The following is a 12,610-nucleotide window of genomic DNA, read 5'->3' as shown; positions in this document are numbered from 1 at the left end:
ACACACACAACGCATCACACACACACACTCACACACACACACACACATATATGCACTGATAGAAGCTTGTCACTGTGTCACTGACAGGGAACGAGGGATGGAATGTTGATGAAAAGGGGCGGGACAACGGTCAGTTCCTCAACCGACGATTCGTTCTCTCGGAAAGAGAGGGGACACTGAAATACTTCACCAAGTATGATGTAAGTCTGACTATTTATTGCTGTCTTCATCTCACAAACACTCTCTTCATACAGAAAGTTTTCAGACCCCTTGACTTTCCACATTTTGTTACGTTACAGCCTTATTCTAAAATGGGTTCAATTCAAATGTTTCCTCATCAATATACACAATACCCCATAATGACAAAGCAAAAACAGGTTTTTAGAATTGTTTGTATATTCATTACAAATAAAATACTGAAATACCTTATTTACATAAGTATTCAGACCTGTTGCTATGATACTCAGGTAAATTTTGTTTCTTCAAGTTTTTCTACAACTTGATTGAGTCCACATGTGGTAAATTCAATTGATTGAATATTATTTGGAAAGGCAACCACCTGTCTATATAAGGTCACACAGTTCACAGTGCATGTCAGAGCAAAAACCAAGCCATGAGGTCAAAGGAATTGTCTGTAGAGCTCAGAGACAGGATGTGTCACGGCACAGACCTGGGGAAGGGAACCAAAACATTTCTGCAGCATTGAAGGTCCCCAAGAACACAGTGGCCTCACAGTGGTCTCTCTCATTCTTAAATGGAAAGAAGACTCTTCTTAGAGCTGGCCGCCTGCCAAACTGAGTTATCGGTGGAGAAGGGCCTTGGTCAGGTAGGTAACCAGAATCCGATGAGTTCCTCTGTGAAGTTGGAAGAATCTTCCAGAAGGACAACCATCTCTGCAGCACTCCACCAATCAGGCCTTCATGGTAGAATGGCCAGATGGAAGCAGCTCCTCAGTAAAAGGCACATGACAGCCATGACAGCCACCTAAAGGACTCAGACCATGAGAAACAAGAAGCTCTGGTCTGAATGCCAAGCATCACATCTGGAGGAAACCTGCAGTGAAGCATGGTGGTGACAGCATCATGCTGTGGAGATGTTTTTCAGTGGCAGTGACTGGGAGACTAGTCAGGATCGAGGAAAGATGAACGGAGCAAAGTACAGAGTGATCCTTGATGAAAACCTGCTCCACAGTGCTCAGAACCTCAGACTGGGGGAAGGTTCACCTTCCAACAGGACAACAACACCAATGCACACAGCCAAGACAACGCAGGAGTGGCTTCTAGACAAGTCTCTGAATGTTCTTGAGTGGCCCAGCCAGAGTCCGGACTTGAACCCGATTGAACATCTCTGGAGAGACCTGAAAATAGCTGTGCAGTGACACTCCCATCCAACCTGACAGAGCTTGAGAGGATCTGCAGAGAAGAGCAGGAGAAACTCCCCAAATACAGCTGTGCCAAGCTTGTAGCGTCATATCCAAGAAGACTCGAGGCTGTAATCACTGCCAAAGGTGCTTCAACAAAGTCCTTAGTAAAGGGTCTGAATACTTATGTAAATGTGTCATATTGTGTATTTTTTTAAATACATTTACAAACATGTAACAAACAATTTTCTTTGTCATTATGGGGTATTGTGATGTCATTATGGGGTATTGTGATGTCATTATGGTGTATTGTGATGTCATTATGGTGTATTGTGATGTCATTATGGGGTATTGTGATGTCATTATGGGGTATTGTGATGTCATTATGGGGTATTGTGTGGAGATTAAAAAAGGTAAACAAGTCATTTAATTATTTTTATAATAAGGCTGTGACGTAACAAAATGTGGAAAAAGCCAAGGGGTCTGAATACATTCTGAGTGCCCTGTTATAATCATATAAATACTGAGACAAACTCTTTTAGCTTTGATACTTTTCTGCAGCCTGCCCTACCCTGTAGGACACACACACACACACCTTCCTAACCACTGAGTCACAGGAAGGTCTGCCACGTTACAATACAGCAGGTTCAGACAACTCTCTCTCCCCCTCAACTCTCTGTCTCAGTTTAAAAGTACTAAACAAATTAGAGACCAATCCTGTGCTAAGTACTGCAGTTGTCACAGTAAACTTTGTGAAGTAACTTTGTGTCTAATACCTAACTCTTCTGGCTTCCAGAAAGTATTTCACTTGCATTTACAACGGTGAAAGGGGATTGAGTGTGAATGTGTGAGTGAGTGTTTGTGATACAGTGTGGGTGCTACTGTGAGTCGAGGCGATTGCCTGGGGAAGTGTTTAGTTGTAGTTGTCATGAAACCTACCAATTGGGTTGAACTTGGAGAGTTCTGTAGTCTATCAGATGTCCAGGTCTGCCTCCTGGGGATCTGAAAAGGATTAAACCAACTTGTCTAAATTACTCTTGTGTTCGTTCCACTTAAGATGTTGGAGCCCATTTGTTCCCCTTCTAAGTGCTAATCCCCCCACCAATGAGTCCTTAGCATATACAGTAACTACTGTTGGCAAAGTATTATTCATAATAGGCAAAGTGGGTGCTTGTGTCAACAAAGATGTGCAGCTCCTCCACCGGGTGCACCCTACCCCTCTCTACACCTTACCTCCACTCCCCCTTCCAGCCTCCCATCCCACACCTTACCTGCCACCTTACCCTCCAATGTCCCTACACCACCCCTCTGTCCTCCTCTTTCCATCCCCCTCCATCACCCCTAACTCTCCCTCCCCTCTCTCCACCCCTAACTCTCTAACTCCTTCCCCTCTCTCCACCCTAACTCTCTCTCTCCCTCCGCTCTCACCCCCTAACTCTCTCTCTCCCTCCCCTCTCACCCCCTAACTCTCTCTCTCTCCCTCCCCTCTCACTAACTCTCTCTCTCTCCTCCCCTCTCACTCCCCTAACTCTCTCTCTCTCCTTCCTTCTCACCCCCATGACTCTCTCTCTCTCTCCCTCCCCCTCACCCCCCCAACTCTCTCTCCATCCCCTCTCACCCCCTAACTCTCTCTCTCCATCCCCCTCTCACCCCCTAACTTTCTCTCTCTCTCCCTCCCCTCTCACCTCTAACTCTCTCTCTCCCCTCTCCTCTCCACCTCCCCTAACTCTCTCTATCCCTCCCCTCTCACCCCTAACTCTCTCTCTCCATCCCTCTCACCCCCCATAACTCTCTCTCTCCCTCCCCCTCACCCCCTCAAACTCTCTCTATCACTCCCCTCTCACCCCCCCTAACTCTCTCTCTCTCTCTCCTTTTCTCTCACCCTTTCTCTCTCTCTCCCTCCCCTCTCCCACCCCCTAACTCTCTCTCTCCCTCCCCTCTCACCCCCTAACTCTCTCTCCCTCCCCTCTCACCTCCTAACTCTCTCTGTCCCTCCCCTCCACCACCTCTAACTATCTCTATCCCTCCCCTCTCACCCTAACTCTCTCTCTCCATCCCCTCTCACCCCCCATAACTCTCTCTCTCCCTCCCCTCTCACCCCCTCAAACTCTCTCTATCCCTCCCCTCTCACCCCCTAACTCTCTCTCTCTCTCCCTTTTCTCTCACCCCTTTCTCTCTCTCTCCCTCCCCTCTCACCCCCTAACTCTCTCTATCCCTCCCTGTCACCCCCTAACTCTCTCTCTCCATCCCCTCTCACCCCTCCCTGACTCTCTCTCTCCATCCCCTCTCACCCCCTAACTCTCTCTCTCCCTCCCCTCTCACCCCCTATCTCTCTCTCTCTGTCCCTCCCCTCCACCACCTCTAACTATCTCTGTCCCTCCCCTCCACCACTTCTAACTCTCTCTCTCCATCCCCTCCACCACCTAACTCTCTCTCCCTCCCCTCCACCACCCCTAACTCTCTCTGTCCCTCCCCTCCACCACACATAACTCTCTCTCCCTCCCCTCCACCACCCCTAACTCTCTCTGTCCCTCCCATCCACCACCCATAACTCTCTCTCCCTCCCCTCCACCACCCCTAACTCTCTCTGTCCCTCCCCTCCACCACCTAACTCTCTCTCCCTCTCCTGAACCACCCTAACTCTCTCTGTCCCTCCCCTCCACCACCCATAACTCTCTCTGTCCCTCCCCTCCACCACCCATAACTCTCTCTGTCCCTCCCTCCACCACCCATAACTCTCTCTCTCCCTCCCCTCCACAACCTCTAACTCTCTCTCTCCCTCCCCTCCACCACCCCTAAGTCTCTCTGTCCCTCCCCTCTCTCTAGGCCAAGGAGCCTAAAGCGGTGATCAAGGTGGACTCTATCAACGCAGCCTTCCAGCCAGAGAAGATAGGTAACCCCAACGGACTACAGATCACCTACCTGAAAGACTACAACACCAGAAACATCTTCCTCTACCACGACAACGGCAAGGTAGCTGTGTGTCTGTCACTGTATGTGGATGTGCATGGATCAATTCAGCAAGGTAGCTGTGTGGGGGTGTCTGTCACTGTATGTGGATGTGCATGGATCAATTCAGCAAGGTAGCTGTGTGGGGGTGTCTGTCACTGTATGTGGATGTGCATGGATCAATTCAGCAAGGTAGCTGTGTGGGGGTGTCTGTCACTGTATGTGGATGTGCATGGATCAATTCAGCAAGGTAGCTCACTCCTCCTCTCTCTCTCTCTTCCCCCCCCCCATCAGGATATAGTAGACTGGTTCAACTCTATAAGGGCCATCCAGCTCCACTATCTAAAGGTGGCCTTCCCAGGGGCTAATGATGCGGAGGTGAGTACACACACACACACGGACGCATACAAGTACACATACAATAGCACTCTGCATTTAATCATATTTTTCAGCTGATGCCCAAATTGACCCGCAACTTTCTGAAGGAGGGCTATATGGAGAAAACAGGACCCAGGGTAAGTTTAAACACCCATGTGCGCGAGAACACACACTCACACGTTTATTTTACTATCATTGTGGGGACCAAACAATTGATTCCCATTCAATATCCTATTTATCTAACCTCTCCTCTTTGGTATGTGGTATTATATGAAGATGCCCATTAGCTGTAGCAAAATCAGCAGCTCCTCTTCCTGGGGTCCAACACAGAACATGAAACATGACATAATACAGAACATTAATAGACCAGAACAGCTCAAGGACAGAACAACATGAATTTAAAAAGGCAAAACGTATCCTTCATATCAATACACACAAACTATCTAGGTCAAATAGGGGAGAGGTGATGTGAGGTGTTGCTTTATCTGTTTTTTGAAGGTTTGCTGTTGATTGAGCAATATGAGATGGAACGGAGTTACATGCAATAATGTCTCTATATAATACCGTACGTTCTTGAATTTGTTCTGGATTTGGGGACTGTGAAAAGACCCCTGGTGGCATGTCTGGTGGGGTAAGTGTGTGTGTTAAAGCTGTGTGTAAGTATTATTTATTGTATTTCTTTTTTTATTTCACCTTTATTTAACCAAGTAGGCTGGTTGAGAACAAGTTCTCATTTACAACTGCCACCTGAACAAGATAAAGCATAGCAGTGTGAACAGACAACACAGAGTTACACATGGAGTAAACAATTAACAAGTCAATAACACAGTAGAAAAAAGAGAGTCTATATACATTGTGTGCAAAAGGCATGAGGAGGTAGGCGAATAATTACAATTTTGCAGATTAACACTGGAGTGATAAATGATCAGATGGTCATGTACAGGTAGAGATACGGATGTGCAAAAGAGCAGAAAAGTAAATAAATATAAACAGTATGGGGATGAGGTAGGTAAATTGGGTGGGCTATTTACCGATAGACTATGTACAGCTGCAGGGATCGTTTAGCTGCTCAGATAGCAGATGTTTGAAGTTGGTGAGGAGATAAAAGTCTCCAACTTCAATGATTTTTGCAATTCGCTCCAATCACAGGCAGCAGAGAACTGGAACGAAAGGCGGCCAAATGAGGAGTTGGCTTTAGGGATGATCAGTGAGATACACCTGCTGGAGCGCGTGCTACGGGTGGGTGTTGCCATCGTGACCAGTGAACTGAGATAAGGCGGAGCTTTACCTAGCATGGACTTGTAGATGATCTGGAGCCAGTGGGTCTGGCGACGAATATGTAGCAAGGGCCAGCCGACTAGAGCATACAGGTCGCAGTGGTGGGTGGTAGAAGGTGCTTTAGTAACAAAACGGATGGCACTGTGATAAACTGCATCCAGTTTTCTTAGTAGAGTATTGGAAGCTATTTTGTAGATGACATCGCCGAAGTCGAGGATCGGTAGGATAGTCAGTTTTACTAGGGTAAGTTTGGCGGCGTGAGTGAAGGAGGCTTTGTTGCGGAATAGAAAGCCCACACTAGATTTGATTTTAGATTGGAGATGTTTGATATGAGTCTGGAAGGAGAGTTTACAGTCTAGCCAGACACCTAGGTACTTATAGATGTCCACATATTCTGCGTCAGAATCATCCAGGGTGGTGATGCTAGTCGGGCGTGTGGGTGCAGAGAGCGAACGGTTGAAAAGCATGCATTTGGTTTTGCTAGCGTTTAAGAGCAGTTGGAGGCCACAGAAGGAGTGTTGTATGGCGTTGAAGCTTGTTTGGAGGTTAGATAGCACAGTGTCCAAGGAAGGGCCGGAAGTATACAGAATGGTGTCGTTGGGGTAGAGGTGGATCAGGGAATCGCCCGCAGCAAGAGCAACATCATTAATATATACAGAGAAAAGAGTCGGCCCGAGAATTGAACCCTGTGGCACCCTCATAGAGACTGCCAGAGGACCGGACAACATGCCCTCCGATTTGACACACTGAACTCTGTCTGCAAAGTAGTTGGTGAACCAGGCATGGCAGTCATTAGAAAAACCGAGGCTACTGAGTCTGCCGATAAGAATATGGTGATTGACAGAGTCGATAGCCTTGGCCAGGTCGATGAAGACGGATGCACAGTACTGTCTTTTATCGATGGCGGTTATGATATTGTTTAGTACCTTGAGCGTGGCTGAGGTGCACCCGTGACCGGCTCGGAAACCAGATTGCACAGCGGAGAAGGTACGGTGGGATTCGAGATGGTCAGTGACCTGTTTCTTGACTTGGCTTTCGAAGACCTAAGATAGGCAGGGCAGGATGGCTATAGGTCTGTAACAGTTTGGGTCTAGGGTGTCTCCCCTTTGAAGAGGGGGATGACTGCGGTAGCTTTCCAATCCTTGGGGATCTCAGACGATATGAAAGAGAGGTTGAACAGGCTGGTAATAGGGGTTGCGACAATGGCGGCGGATAGTTTCAGAAATAGAGGGTCCAGATTGTCAAGCCCAGCTGATTTGTACGGGTCCAGGTTTTGCAGCTCTTTCAGAACATCTGCTATCTGGATTTGGGTAAAGGAGAACCTGGAGAGGCTTGGGCGAGTAGCTGCGGGGGGGGGGGAGTTGTTGGTCGAAGTTGGAGTAGCCAGGAGGAAGGCATGGCCAGCCGTTGAGAAATGCTTGTTGAAGTTTTCGATAATCATAGATTTATTGGTGGTGACCGTGTTACCTAGCCTCAGTGCAGTGGGCAGCTGGGAGGAAGTGCTCTTGTTCTCCATGGACTTCACAGTGTCCCAGAACTTTTTGGAGTTAGAGCTACAGGATGCAAATTTCTGCCTGAAGAAGTTGGTCTTGACTTTCCTGACTGACTGCGTGTATTGGTTCCTGACTTCCCTGAACAGTTGCATATCGCGGGGACTATTCGATGCTAATGCAGTCCGCCACAGGATGTGTTTGTGCTGGTCGAGGGCAGTCAGGTCTGGAGTGAACCAAGGGCTATATCTGTTCTTAGTTCTGCATTTTTTGAATGGAGCATGCTTATCTAAAATGGTGAGGAAGTTACTTTTAAATAATTACCAGGCATCCTCAACTGACGGGATGGGGTCAATATCCTGGGGTGTTAAGCATATCCCAGTTTAGGTCACCTAACAGAACAAACTCTGAAGCTAGATGGGGGGCGATCAATTCACAAATGGTGTCCAGGGCACAGCTGGGAGCTGAGGGGGGTCGGTAGCAGGCGGCAAACAATTTGGGATTTTCAACACATTAATGATTCTTACAAAAATAAGAAGTGATGCAGTCAGTCTCTCCTCAACTCTTAGCCAAGAGAGACTGGTCTGCATAGTATTTATATCAGCCCTCTGATTATAATGAAGAGCAAGACTTGCCGCTCTGTTCTAGGTCAGCTGCAGCTTAACTAGGTCTTTCCTTGCAGAACTCGACCACAAGACTGGACAATAATCAAGATAAGACAAAACTATAGCCTGCAGGACTTGCTTTTTGGAATGTGGTGTCAAAAAGCAGAGCATCTCTTTATTAAGGACAGACCTCTCCCCATCTTAACAACTATTAAATCTATAAGTTTTGACCATGACCAACATCCACACAATTTAGTCTCCTCAACTTGTTCAACATCCACACCCTTCATTACCAGATTCATCTGAGGTCTAGAACTTAGGGAAGGATTTGTACCAAATAGAACACTATTAATTTTAGAGATGTTCAGGACCAATTTATTACTGACCACCCATTCCAAAACAGACTGCAACTCTTTGTTAAGGGATTCAGTGACTTAATTAGCTGTGGTTGCTGATGTGTATATGGTTGAATTATCAGAATACATGGACACACATGCTTGTTTTAATGCCAGTGGCAGGTCATAGCTAAAAATAGAAAAGAGTAGAAGGCCTAGAGAGCTGCCCTGCGGTACACCACACTTTACATGTTTGACATTAGAGAAGCTTCCATTAAAGAAAACCCTTTGAGTTCTATTAGATAGATAGCTCTGAATCCACAATAAGGCAGAGGTTGTAAAGCCATAACATATACGTTTTCTCAACAACAGGTTATGGTCAATAATATCAAAGGCTGCACTGAAATCTAACAGTACATCTCCCATAATCACTTTATTATCAATTTATTTCAACCAATCATCAGTCATTTGTGTCAGTGCAGTACATGTTGAGTGCCCTTCTCTATAAGCATGCTGAAAGTCTGTTGTTCATTTGTTTACAGAGAAATAGCATTGTATTTGGTCAAACACAATTTTTTCCAACAGTTTGCTGAGAGCTGGCAGCAAGCTGATAGGTCTGCTGTTAGAACCAGTAAAGGCTGCTTTACCACTCTTGGGTAGCGGAATTACATTGGCTTCCCTCCAGGCCTGAGGACAAAGACTTTCCTCTAGGCTCAGATTAAAGATATGACAGATAGGAGTGGCTATAGAGTCAGCTACCATCCACAGTAGCTTTCCATCTAAGTTGTCAATGCCAGGTTTGTCATTTTTATCATGAGCAATACTTTTTCCACCTCTCCCACTCTAACTTTACAACATTCAAACTTGCAATGCTTTTCTTTCATTATTTGTTGTTTTTATGCATGAATACGATGTCTCTCCGTTCGTTGTTGGTATTTCCTGCCTAAGTTTGCCCACTTTGCCAATAATCATTAAAATAATTGCCAACATCAAATGGTTTTGTGATGAATAAGCCATCTGATTCAATAAAAGGTGGAGTGGAATTTGTCTTTCTGCCCATAATTTCATTTAAGTTGTTTTCCTTCATTCTTTATATGATTGATCTTGGCTTCATAATACAGTTTCTTATTTTTTGTTGTTGAGTTTAGTCACATCATTTCTTAATTTGCAGTAAGTCAGCCAGTCAGATGTGCAGCCAGATTTATTAGCCACTCCTTTTCCCATCTCTTTCAACCAGACAGTTTTTCATTTCCTCATCAATCCATGGAGCCTGAACAGTTACAACAGTCAGTTTCTTAAACAGGTGCATGTTTATCAAAACATTGGAGGTATCTTCCCAGAGATAGACATAATATGGAAAAGATCAAACAAATGAATCAATCATTAATCAATTGGTGTGTGTGTTTATATCACATACACTATGCATTATTTGGATACTGGTTGAGGCTATAACGAACCCATAGGCTTTACATGAGGCAGATTGCAACCACAACACTTCATCCCTTCCAGGCTTCTGGGAGGGAGGTGGATAAGTGAGCCTGTCATAGGGATTGGTTTTGGTGGATAATGCTATTTCCTTAGGAAAGCCTGTCATAGGGAGTGGTGGATAATGAGCTCATGTCATGGGAGGGAGGGTGGATAATGAGCCTGTCATAGGGAGGGTGGATAATGAGCCTGTCATAGGGAGGGTGGATAATGAGCCTGTCATAGGGAGGGTGGATAATGAGCCTGTCATAGGGAGGGTGGATAATGAGCCTGTCATAGGGAGGGTGGATAATGAGCCTGTCATAGGGAGGGTGGATAATGAGCCTGTCATAGGGAGGGTGGATAATGAGCCTGTCATAGGGAGGTGGATAGGCCTGAGGGAGGGTGGATAATGAGCCTGTCATAGGGAGGGTGGATAATGAGCCTGTCATAGGGAGGGTGGATAATGAGCCTGTCATAGGGAGATGGTGGATAATGAGCCTGTCATAGGGAGGGTGGATAATGAGCCTGTCATAGGGAGGGTGGATAATGAGCCTGTCATAGGGAGGGTGGATAATGAGCCTGTCATAGGGAGGGTGGATAATGAGCCTGTCATAGGGAGGGTGGATAATGAGCCTGTCATAGGGAGGGTGGATAGTGAGCCTGTCATAGGGAGGGTGGATAATGAGCCTGTCATAGGGAGGTGGATAATGAGCCTGTCATAGGGAGGGTGATAGTGAGCCTGTCATAGGGAGGGTGGATAATGAGCCGTGTCATAGGGAGGGTGGATAATGAGCCTGTCATAGGGAGGGTGGATAATGAGCCTGTCATAGGGAGGGTGGATAATGAGCCTGTCATAGGGAGGGTGGATAATGAGCCTGTCATAGGGAGGGTGGATAGTGAGCCTGTCATAGGGAGGGTGGATAATGAGCCTGTCATAGGGAGGGTGGATAATGAGCCTGTCATAGGGAGGGTGGATAATGAGCCTGTCATAGGGAGGGTGGATAATGAGCCTGTCATAGGGAGGGTAGATAGAGCCTGATAGGGAGAGTGGATAATGAGCCTGTCATAGGGATGGTGGATAATGAGCCTGTCATAGGGAGGGTGGATAATGAGCCTGTCATGGGGAGAGTGGATAATGAGCCTGTCATAAGGAGGGTGGATAATGAGCCTGTCATAGGGAGGGTGGATAATGAGCCTGTCATAGGGAGGGTGGATAATGAGCCTGTCATAAGGAGGGTGGATAATGAGCCTGTCATAGGGAGGGTGGATAATTAGCCTGTCATAAGGAGGGTGGATAATGAGCCTGTCATAAGGAGGGTGGATAATGACCCTGTCATAGGGAGGGTGGATAATGAGCCTGTCATAGGGAGGGTGGATAATGAGCCTGTCATAGGGAGGATGAATAATGAGCCTGTCATAGGGAGGGTGGATAATGAGCCTGTCATAGGGAGGGTGGATAATGAGCCTGTCATAAGGAGGGTGGATAATGAGCCTGTCAGGGAGAGTGGATAATGAGCCTGTCATAAGGAGGGTGGATAATGAGCCTGTCATAGGGGAGGGTGGATAATGAGCCTGTCATAGGGAGGGTAGATAGTGAGCCTGTCATAGGGAGAGTGGATAATGAGCCTGTCATTGGGATGGTGGATAATAAACCTGTCATAGGGAGGGTGGATAGTGAGCCTGTCATAGGGAGGTGGATAGTGAGCCTGTCATAGGGAGGGTGGATAATGAGCCTGTCATAGGGAGGGTGGATAATGAGCCTGTCATAGGAGGGTGGATAGTGAGCCTGTCATAGGGAGGGTGGATAGTGAGCCTGTCATAGGGAGGGTGGATAATGAGCCTGTCATAGGGAGGGTGGATAATGAGCCTGTCGTAGGGAGGGTGGATAGTGAGCCTGTCATAGGGAGGGTGGATAGTGAGCCTGTCATAGGGAGGGTGGATAATGAGCCTGTCATAGGGAGGGTGGATAATAAGCCTGTCATAGGGAGGGTGGATAATGAGCCTGTCATAGGGAGGGTGGATAGTGAGCCTGTCATAGGGAGGGTGGATAGTGAGCCTGTCATAGGAAGAGTGGATAGTGAGCCTGTCATAGGAAGGGTGGATAGGGAGCCTGTCATAGGGAGGGTGGATAGTGAGCCTGTCATAGAGAGGGTGGATAGTGAGCCTGTCATAGGGAGGGTGGATAGTGAGTCTGTCATAGAGAGGGTGGATAATGAGCTTGTCATAGCGGATATAAGACATGTCTCTACGCGCTCTGGCAGCTTTCATGGCTGGGATCAGTTCTTTCCTCTTCTGACGCACAGCTTCAGGATGGTCCTCGTTGAGGAAAATACACGTTCCTCTCTAGTTCTTGGCTCTTTCCAGGACAGCCACCTTGTCCTTGAACCTCAGGAACCTGACCACTATCGGTCTGGGCCTGTCACCTGGGCCGGTGGTGGATTTTCCAGTCCTGTGGGAGCGCTCCACCTCCATCTCCCTGTGGTCCATCTTCAAGTTCATTCATTTTCCTCACGTTGTCCTCAGACACCGTCCAGGTGTCATGTGGATATTCTGCAATTCTGTCCACAACCATGTTGTTCTGCCTTGATTTTCCCTTGAGGTAGTCTGATTTATTTGTCATTGTTATCATGGATTCACACACAGAACTGATGTCCTCTCTCAGTGACTTACAGATTGCTGTCATCTGCCATTTTCCTGTTTAAACTCATCGAGCTGAGACCCTGGGAGAACTACAAACTGTTTTCAGGT

The 12,610-nt window shown here is 46.9% G+C and overlaps 1 pseudogene; it reads left to right on the top strand.

Annotated features, from left to right (window-relative positions):
- Positions 1-12,610, top strand: part of LOC124018678 — a 31,375-nt pseudogene that overhangs the window by 5,323 nt on the left and 13,442 nt on the right.

The sequence above is a fragment of the Oncorhynchus gorbuscha genome, unplaced genomic scaffold (assembly GCF_021184085.1).
Source record: "Oncorhynchus gorbuscha isolate QuinsamMale2020 ecotype Even-year unplaced genomic scaffold, OgorEven_v1.0 Un_scaffold_561, whole genome shotgun sequence".
Lineage (NCBI taxonomy): Eukaryota > Metazoa > Chordata > Actinopteri > Salmoniformes > Salmonidae > Oncorhynchus > Oncorhynchus gorbuscha.
Note: the sequence above shows the minus strand (reverse complement) of the source record. Positions and strands in the feature narration are given on the sequence as shown.